Source organism: Cryptomeria japonica, chromosome 2, assembly GCF_030272615.1.
Source record: "Cryptomeria japonica chromosome 2, Sugi_1.0, whole genome shotgun sequence".
Lineage (NCBI taxonomy): Eukaryota > Viridiplantae > Streptophyta > Pinopsida > Cupressales > Cupressaceae > Cryptomeria > Cryptomeria japonica.
Window position 1 is genome coordinate 79,347,496 of NC_081406.1, and position 10,434 is coordinate 79,357,929.

The window sequence follows — 10,434 nt, forward strand, 5'->3', positions numbered from 1 at the left end:
CGTCAAAGAGGCAAGATACACGAAGCCCCTAGTGGACTTTAGGATCTTACGACTTCAATGATAAGGTAAAAAGGAAGATCATGAGAGAGAAAGAGAGAACAATGAATACAACTAGTAAGGTTCTCTTTATATGAGTCATGAAAAGAAAAAATACCAAAAATTACAAAGCAAAGACAAAGTTTGCTAAGTAACTTTAAGTATCAAGAGAGAGAATGATGAGCAGAGTGTATGCCCCCATGTTAAAGAAATTGCACATGCCTTTTTGGGAGCAATTGCTTTAAGTTAGGATACACCCAAAAAGACAAGAACATTATCACAATAATTTAGCCCCCAAGAGAGGACAAATCAAAGGATAATGAACACAAAACATAAAGCACAAGGTGGCTTCAATTAACTTTGGGGTCAGATAATTTTTATGATAACTCATATATATATATAAAATTATCCTCATCCCCCAAAGAAAGGAAACCACCAAGGAAGAAGGTAACACATGTGTCTTTTGAGTCAACATGGAAGAGACCAAAAGAGATCTTAACGCTTTGCATCATCCTTAAGTAGACAACACTAGGGACAACAAATAGAAGAATAGGGAAATAAATAGAAGAAGGATAAAAAACAAGCAAGAAAGGAGAGAGAAAGAGAATCCACAGTGCTAATGAAGCTAATCAAGCACACCATCCTCCCCCCCAATTTGTTTATCGTTGTTTCAGGAAGGTGGAAAACACGCAAGAGGAGCCACATAGAGAATAGTAGATGGATCTATCACGAGTTCCAAACAAGGACCATGCTCTAATGATGAGTCACTTTGTTCATTACTAGGAGCTAGGATTAATGCTTTTGAAAATTTTGTAGATAAATCATTGTCGACATCAACATATTCATATTCATCATCTAAAATATTAGGATCAACATTTTTATCATTAACACCATTTTCACCCATTTCTTCATCAAGATTAATAAAAATAGGATCTCTAATAGGAATAGAAATTGAACCATCATTTGTCTTAAGAATTTTGCGTCTTGGATAATTATGTTGAACATCTTGTTTAGGAGAAAATGGAATCATCTTAATAGTGGGTGTTTTAGGAGAAGAAATGGTTTGGGAAGCAACTTCATGAGCCCTAGGATGACGTCTTCGTCAGTTTTCTCTCGCACAATGGTTTCGTCTACTTTTGGCTAAAGGCTTGAGTTCATCAAGTATAGACTTTTTCTCTTCTTTGAGGGAAGGATGAATGGGCTGAGGTCTTTTAGGTTGGACAATAGGAGAGGTCATCTGCTTCTCTTTGTAAGATAAAGGAGGAGGAACCACAGCATTTAAAGGAGGAATGAGAGGTGTAGGAAGGAGACTGTGTCCATCATGAGGAGGAGGAATATGTCTACCAATAGCTTGGCATTTGAGAGGACGAGCATGTCTATCCTTGGGAGGGAGAACAAATTCATCCACGGGAGAAGGAATCGATGTGTCTTTGGGAAGAAGATTATTTCTTTCCTTAGGAGGAAGAATAACCTTATCCTCAAGAAGAGGCATATGATCATCATGAGGAAGGCTAAGTGTCGGATTTCTTAGTTTACTCAAGGATAAAATCATCTCATTTTCCAATTTTGATATGATTTAAAGAGAGTATCACTTCTAGGTTGAAGAGGCTGGAATTTTTTGGACCAAAAGTAATCAAGAAAAACATCTCCATGCATTATTACAGGTTGATAAATTCTATGATTAACAGTTATAATTTTACCATTATGAGGAAATTTCAAACACTTAGGAACAGTAGAAATGATCGCTTCATGGAAGAGAGCCAAGGATGTCCCAACTTCACATGAAATTAATTGGATGTAGGAATGATAACAAATTGAACATCTAAGCATTTAGTGTTGACATCAATAGAAAGTGTGATAGAACCAATACCAGGACAAGAGAAGTCATAAAAAACTCTAACTACCACATCAATATCATCATATATCATTTGATGCAATTGCAAAGTATAAAGAAATTCTTTAGTTATCACATTAACCATGCAAGAGGGATCAATAAGAACTCCTCTAGAAGGTATACCTTTGATTTTTGCACTTATGTATAATGGCCCATCAAGTGCTTTAATGGTCTCACCAAAATCAAATATGATGCACAAGTCCTTAGGAGGTCCTTGTTGATCTACAAGGTTCACCACATTATTAGATTCAAGGCCAACATCATTGGGAAAGAAAAAAAGATGATCAATCTAAATCACATTAGTGGAATGGGATGGTAAAGGATCAGTGAAAATCTAAAGATTTTGATTAGGAGGAGCTATGGATTTGTTTCCTTTATCGTTCACACCTGCCACATATATGGTATTATTATCAATCAAATCTTGAATCTTACTTCTCAATGAAAAACACTTTCGAGTGTCATGACCAGGTTGACAATGGTATTGACAAAAGGATTTAGCATCAAAGTTAGGTGAAGTTGTCTTAGGTGGATCAATTGGTTTATTTGGGGGAAGTATTAACATATTCCTTTGTAATAACTGAGACATAATGCTATGCAAAGATTCATTCAAAGGAGTAATTTTATTTTCTTTTAAAGTATTTAGACAAAGGAGGTACACCTATAGTGGTTGCTACTTGAAAGTTGTTGTTGTTGTCATTGAATTTGATGAATCCTTTGTTTGGTTTGAACTTCACAAATGGTTGTTGAGAACCATCACCCTCATCACTCGGAGCCATGGAAGGAGATTGATCCAATTGACTCACAGTCAGTTGATAATTGTGAAGTATTGCACACAACTGCGGAAAGGAAGTAAACTCAGTTAAGGAAGTTTATCCCTAATTTATTTTTTGCAAATTAGCAATACAAATTCTTTGGATATCTTGATCAGGCACATGAAAAGAATTCAGAGAATACAAATGCTTATATCTACCAATAAAACCAGTCACTTTTTCTTTAACACCTTGTTTAAAATGCATCAAATCAATCAAAGTAATTTTAGGACCAATATTATTGTAAATTTGTTGAATAAAAGCATTATCCAATTGTTGACAAGAGGTAATATAATAAGGAGGCAAAGAACAATACCATTGCAAAGCTTTATCCCTTAATGTTCTAGTAAACAATTTTGTTAACAATCTTTGATCATCAGAAAAGTCACTACACAAAGTTTGGAATGTTTTAACATGAGTTAAAGGATCACCTTTTCCATTATAAAGTTCCAATTGAGGGACTTCTACATGTTTGGGAGGGACATATCTAACAATGTCAATGGATAAATGGCTCGTTACATCAAATGTGGGCATATTATACTTAGATTGATTCATATAAGCTATTTGTTGTTGTAAGGAGGACACTGTTTGAGCTAGATTATTGATGGTAGCTTTTGTAGAAGGATTGAAATTAGACATGTTGTATTGAGAATTAGGAAAAACATTGTTTAATGAAGGAAGAGATTGAGAATAAGGAGGTGGGACACCATGGTAGGTAGGTATTGGAGAAGATTGGGTAACAAATGGAAGACTCATAGGAGGAATGAAGGAATTGTGATCGAAGGAGTTGCCCCCTTGACTAACATTTACGGTGGTGAAGGTGGTTGGGTAACAAGGGGAACACTCATGGTAGGAGGAATGAAAGAAGAGGTATAGCTCCCATGACTAACACATGTAGGTATGACATTTTGTGTAGAGGTAGCCATGTTGTTTGATGTGAAGGTGGGAACACTAGTCATAGGATTTGTCAAAGGAATTGAATGATTAACTTGACTAGGAGGTTGTGTAAAATGTAGGGCTTCAACACAACTCTTCATGGGTATAATATTAGAATAAAAAATATGAGCAATACCATGCAAGATATCAACACCATGTTTATCAATTTGAATCATTTATTTTAATCCTTCAATCAATGGGAGAGCCCCACTTTTCAGGTATTCTTGACTCATCCATTGTTGAAGATTGTCAAATTGATTCTCCATCTTCGCTAATTGGTCAACGGATACCCTAGTTAGTGATTCCTCCACATCATGAGAATTATCAAGAGGATAAATAGGGATATCTGCAGGATTGGAAGAACCACCAATATCCTCATTGAAAAAGCTAGCCAAATTAAGCTCCATCTCCTCGGCAATTAAACCTTGGCCAGCCTTAATTCTACAACTTCTTCTTATGGGGATACTATAGGTAGGACTAGTAGTAGTAAAAATCATGCACTAAGAGAGGGAAATCGAAAATTTGAATTTTGTATAGTGAAATTTGAATTTTGGAATCTAAGTTGTGAAATAATTGAATAATGCAAAATTCTAGAAGAAAATGATTACCCAATAAGATGAACAAATTGATTGAAAGAATAAAGAGCTATAATGCAATCTCCTAGGAACTTGAAAATTATCCAAAGGTAACTGAATTTCAAAATTAGGCCCTAGTGAAAATAACATTTTAATTTTAAAATTGAAAAGTCAAAGGAGGGAAGATTTGAATTTAAAATTGGGGTTGTCCAAAACTAACCTCTAAAATATTGAAGAAATCAATTTTATTTTAAAAATTAGGGTGTTTGTAATTAACCACTTAATTTTAAAATTTAAATTGAAAATTAAAATGTTGAAATTTAGATTTTCTTTCGACCTTAGGGCAACCTAAAATCAATAAAATTTCACAAACCTCTGGAATTGAACAAAAAAATACAGTCAAAACAGGCTCCCAAAATTTGGGGAGAAAAAGTCGGGACCAGGTAGCCCCCTCCTGGTCCGACCAAATTTCTACCAGATTTCCAGGGAAGCAAGATATTGTGATTCTAATCTGAATTCCAAAAGGATATAGAAATTGGAGATGTCTAGATATTTGAAATAAGGCCTTGAAGGTTGAAATAGGACACACTTACGATGTTCAATAAGATGATTAATTGAAAGAATGAAACAAAAAAGGGCACACTTAAGGTTAAGGGCCAACTTTAATGAGCTTTAGATTCAATTAAATTGATTTAATGCTTGAAGAAAAATTGGAAATTCCACAAGATTAATTTAAATTTAAAAATTAGGGTTTGTTGCATAAACTGCTTAATTTTAAAATTTAAAATTTGAAAATTAGAATCTTGTAAGGTGGGAATGTGAATTTTGAAATTGAAGCAAAAACTCAAATCTAAAAATGAATTCAAGATCTACACAATCCACAAGTTCAATTTTAAAATTAAAAACTAGGGTTTTGTGATTTAACCACTTAATTTTAAAAAAATTATTGATAATTTAACATGTAAATGAAAACTTGAATTGTAAAATTGAAGAGTTCTCATGTTTGAAACAATTAATCCAATTTAAACAAATCACAAGCTCAATTTTAAATCTAAAACTTAGGGTTTTTATGAATATAACCTCTAATTTTTTTAAAATTGCAAGGAAATTAAACTTGTAATTGAAAATTTGAATTGTAAGTTGCATATGAATCAAATCTGAAAAATAAAAATTAGAACTAAGGATAAGACACGTCGGGTTCACCAAAATGTAAAGGGGAAAATTAGGTGACTTGGCAATTTGCAACATAGAAGGAGAAATCACCAAACCGCCTATTTTTTGATTGGATGGGGAGATGCCTTTACATTCAAAAGGGGGAAGAAAATCCACTAGATTCAGTCACTAATCAGATTAGGACTAGATACTAAGTAGATTGATTTAAATGGAATGTGTTTGACCCTCTTTTATAAGTTGATTAGTTGAATTAAGACTAAGTGCTGGAAATGAAGACAAAACTGAGAAAATAGTGAGTTGTAAATTTGGGATTTCATCGTGCACCTGGATCTGAGAAGTATGAGATGATTTGGAACTGCTATGCGAAAACTGCCAAAAGTACCAGAGACCAAGTGCAGGGACCAGGACGCCCCTCTTGGTCCTCCGAAATTTCCGATTGTTGAAAAAAAAATTTCTATCTCTATATCTGAAGCTTATCCCGAGAGTTACAGTTGCACACCTGTTTTCTGCACACAGAAGGAAAGGAAAATGTGTTGGGGATAGGGGTTTTCCTTTAGGTCAAACCCCAATTTTGGAATTGACCAAGTGGTTGAAGTAATGTAATTGAAATGAATAAAATTAAAAATCCTCCTCTTTGAGGGGATGTCGAATTGACTAAACCTGAAATGCTTATACCTCCTTGTGAAGTTTTGCTTGCCTTCACATGAAATTAGGACTTTATGAATTAGGATGATGATCTCCTCTTCAATGCTTGAAATCTTGACTCTGTTGTTGCTCCAAAGCTTGAAGGAAGACTGAAAAAGATCAATTGCTCTTGAATTCTTGAATGCTTGATCTCTTCAATGCTCAATGCTTGCTCATGAATGCAATCCCCCCCTCAAATGAGATGAGAAGTCCCCTTATATACTTGCTCGAAGGGAAAATGAATTAATTTTTTGACATGAGCCAACATGGAGGGGGTTTTCCTACTCAAATATAAGATAGGTCAGGGGCTCCAAAATAGGTGTCCATTAGGGAGGACCAGGGCACCATGCCCTGGTCCTGTCCTATTTTGGGGCAGGATCAAGGTGGCAATGAGGTGCATCTTTGAGCTAGATGTTTTTTATGACATGTATGAGCATAATAAGTCTCTGATTAGGCCAAGGGGTGCAAACACTAAGGTGAAGACCCAAATGTGATCAAAAATTGCACGGGGTGCAATTTTAGGATGCTACATAGTGAGATATTTTAAAGAAAAAGCAATGGCATGACAAGGATAGTATACCATGAACTTTTTTAGGTTGGTGTTTAAGTCTAGTTTCATTTAAATAAGGAGAGATTGATAAGATCTTAGTTTAATTTCATGCACTTCATTATGTGCCCTATATCATTTTATGAAAGAAGAAGATCATGAATTTGAGCTTAATGTAACCTACCTATCCCAGGTTGTATCTAGTATAACTCCTGCATTCATGATTTTCTACTTTATAAGATTATTTAGATGTTGTAAAGACACTAGGTTGTATTTAGCATAACTCCTGCATCCATAATTTTCTCCTGTGTAAGATTATTTAGATGTTGTAAAGACACTTCAAAAGATAAAGATAAATTTAGATGTATTATTTTAGAAAAAATAGATCAATTCATTAATGTTGGTCAACTATATAAATCAAAATATCTCTCTCTTCTAGGTCATCAAAGTAGATCAAGTTCATCCCTAGGCAAGATTGTTAATAAAATCTCAAGTTAAAAATTCATTTCTACATTTTTAAACACGCCTATCTATAGTATGGACCATTGAATCTCAAGAGGGGTAATTTTTTTACAAGGAATATATAGGCCACTTAATCCTATTATAAATATTGGATGTTGCATAATAGCCTTTTATAATTTTACTAATAGGGTCCTCATTCTAGTGAAAACCCTTGGTCTAAATTGTGTATCACAACCAAACAATAATGTTACTATATTGCTTAACCTATTGTTAATGGAACTGTGTAACTGCAATGACAATATGTATCATCATCCTCCAATTGGCATTCCCTACTCATCTATCTTTTATAAATATGTACATAACCATTATTTGTAAGGAAAGAAATATATTGAACAATAAGGATATAGACTGCATATATATTCTTATAACTCATGTACATATCAATAATGTAGGAAATTTGACTTTGACAAAAGGAATACTAGGTTCCTTTGAGAGTAAACTTCACTATATACACTCTGATTAAATTAACTAGTTAAAATTCTTAAAATGAATAAAAACTAAAAATAGATAATACAATTAACTTTTGGATATTGAAAATAGAAAATATAAATAACAAAGAATTTACTGTTTAAATTTAAAGATCTTGGCCAAGGAAACCAATGCATATCTTGGGCATCAATGTGTGGTGCTATCATCTCCTATGGATTGTAAACAAAAGCCACACACAAAAATAGAAAATACCCAATTCAATGTTCTAGTTAACTCACAAGACCCAAAAAAAAAATATGCCAACAAATAATATACAACAAAGATATGAAAGAATAAACCAGAAATAATATATAAATAATTTAAATAAACAATAATACGAGTCTAGAAATAATAAGGAACTTGCAAACCTGCATGCAGTTGAATATCTTTAAGAAACCTACACACACAAAGATGAGGAAAAATGTTTGTAGTTATTTTAGTTATTTGGGGACTTGACTAAATCAAGTCCCCACTTTGGTATTTCCACCTCCATAGCTACAAAGTAGATAAAAAGATAAATGATTTAATAAGGGATGTGATAAATCCCCAAGATGCTTACACGTAGAAGATAAAAAATTATGATATTATCAAATAGGCTTGAGAAAGCCAAGAGAGTAAGAGAGTTGTAAGATAATGTTGATGTTATAACAAGTTATAGAGTTGTGTGTGAGAAAGAGAATGCAAGAGAGTTGAGAAAGATTGTGTCAAATAAAAGATAAATTTAAAAGTGGGAAGAGGAGGGAAAGAAAGGGGTTAATGAGCCATTTGGAATCATTTTGAGCCATTTTCATTGATTTGAAAATGTGAGAAGTGGCTAAATCACTTGAAAATATCCTTGAATGATAAAATATTATATAACACTAGCACTACATATAGAATTGCATGCTATGCACTAGTGTCCAAATAAATCTTGCTAAAAAATAATGGGAGAGAAGTGAAAAATAAGGTTAACTCAAAAGTGGCATAAAAAGGTGGCTTCTAAAAGAAAATCTTGAGAGCTTTGAGAAGGTAAAAGGTTGATGCAAGGGATGAAATGAAACTAAATAAATACTAATGGATACAAAATATAGATGAAATTGTAAGGTATGCAATTTACGATACTATAATAACTAAGAATAATATAAACTTGTTGTTATGATTTTATTTGAATTTTCTTTTCTTCTATTATTTAATTTTATTTTGTATATCTTTGAAGCTTTATTATTTATAAATATTTTTAAATGTATAACTTAATTGAATTTATTTGATTGGATTCTCCATTGGGCTTCACACTCGGGTCCTTGATCACATAGCGGGTTATGCAATAATGTTACTTAAAATCTAGACTTGTGAATTATAAAAAAAAAACTCTATACACAAACTTGAGTTGTATAAAGCTAAAAATAAAATAAAAGATCTAAATTGGGAAAAATTGGGCAAGGTACTAAAGAAAAAATCAATGTTTTGAATTAAGTATGGTGTATAGATAAGAACAAGAAGTTTGCTAGTTTTGGTGAGTTCACTTCTTTGGTATGGAATTTATTCACTAACGTGAGACATCATTTGGTGTGGTGAACACGTCTTCTATTAATATATGTAGTGAAATCATAACTAGAGGAGGGACAAAAGGTTTATAGGAAAAATAAATAAGAAAATACTCAATATATAAAAAAATTCAAGCATGGGAGGATACACGAAGACTCATAAGTAGTCACTATATGGGGTATTTCACAAGAGATATCAATTAAATGTGACATTTTTGCATATTTTATGCCTTGTAGTCTTATTAGCTAGATCTTTAGTCATTATCAAACTTACCTTCCGAATCATTAATAGTTGGGAATTTACATATTTATCCCTTAGGAAAAGAATTCCATAATATTTGGTGTTTGTAGATTCTTGAAATATGGTGTAGGGTTATCGATCATACTTACTAAACTTTAGCAATGACCCATATCTAGATATGTAAATATGAGATACACTATCATGTATAACATAATGACATTATGAATATAAATAAAATTATAAAACATACATGAATACTTACCATCTTCATGAGGTTATAATTCTATTTGGCCTTTTAGCTTCTCATGTCAATCCAACACCTACATGATAGACACCTATAAAGAATCAAGTGCATTTTAATGGTATATCAACCAAAATATTTTGAAAATAGAGATAAGAGAACACATAGTATATGAGGTTTAGACATATACATGGTCACTTGGAATGGAGTATTTGTATAAAAATAATAATTTGAAAGCAATTTGGTCAGCCTATAAATGGAGAATACATTTTTCTTAAGATTCATTTCATGTGTAAATGGGATAAAATGGATCTCTAGGTGAATAGTGACCATTTTACACATGGAAGTTGTCAACAAAGAGAACTCAAGATGATGATTGACAACCATGGATAGTTCATATGGTGGCATAGATGCTAAGTGTCTAAAATAAATAAATAAATGTTTTACAAAATAATAGTTTCGTATATTTGTTGTTTATTATTTATTTTTAATTTGGATGGGTAATGTCGAAATGATCATGTTAAGATGTCAATTAGAAAGCAATGTTAGATTTTTTATTTTCATGTCATTTATAGCCTTTTAGGCTATTTTTAGTTTTTAGGTGGTAGTAGATCCATTTTCCATATCATGATGAATTAATTACTTTTCTCATTATTTATTTATTATGTCAAATAAAATTTTACCATAGTGAACATTTATTACAAATGGTGAAAACGCATTCACTTCCTATAAAAGTGGAAAAAGAATAACATAGAGAAAATTTTAATTTATATTACATATTTTAA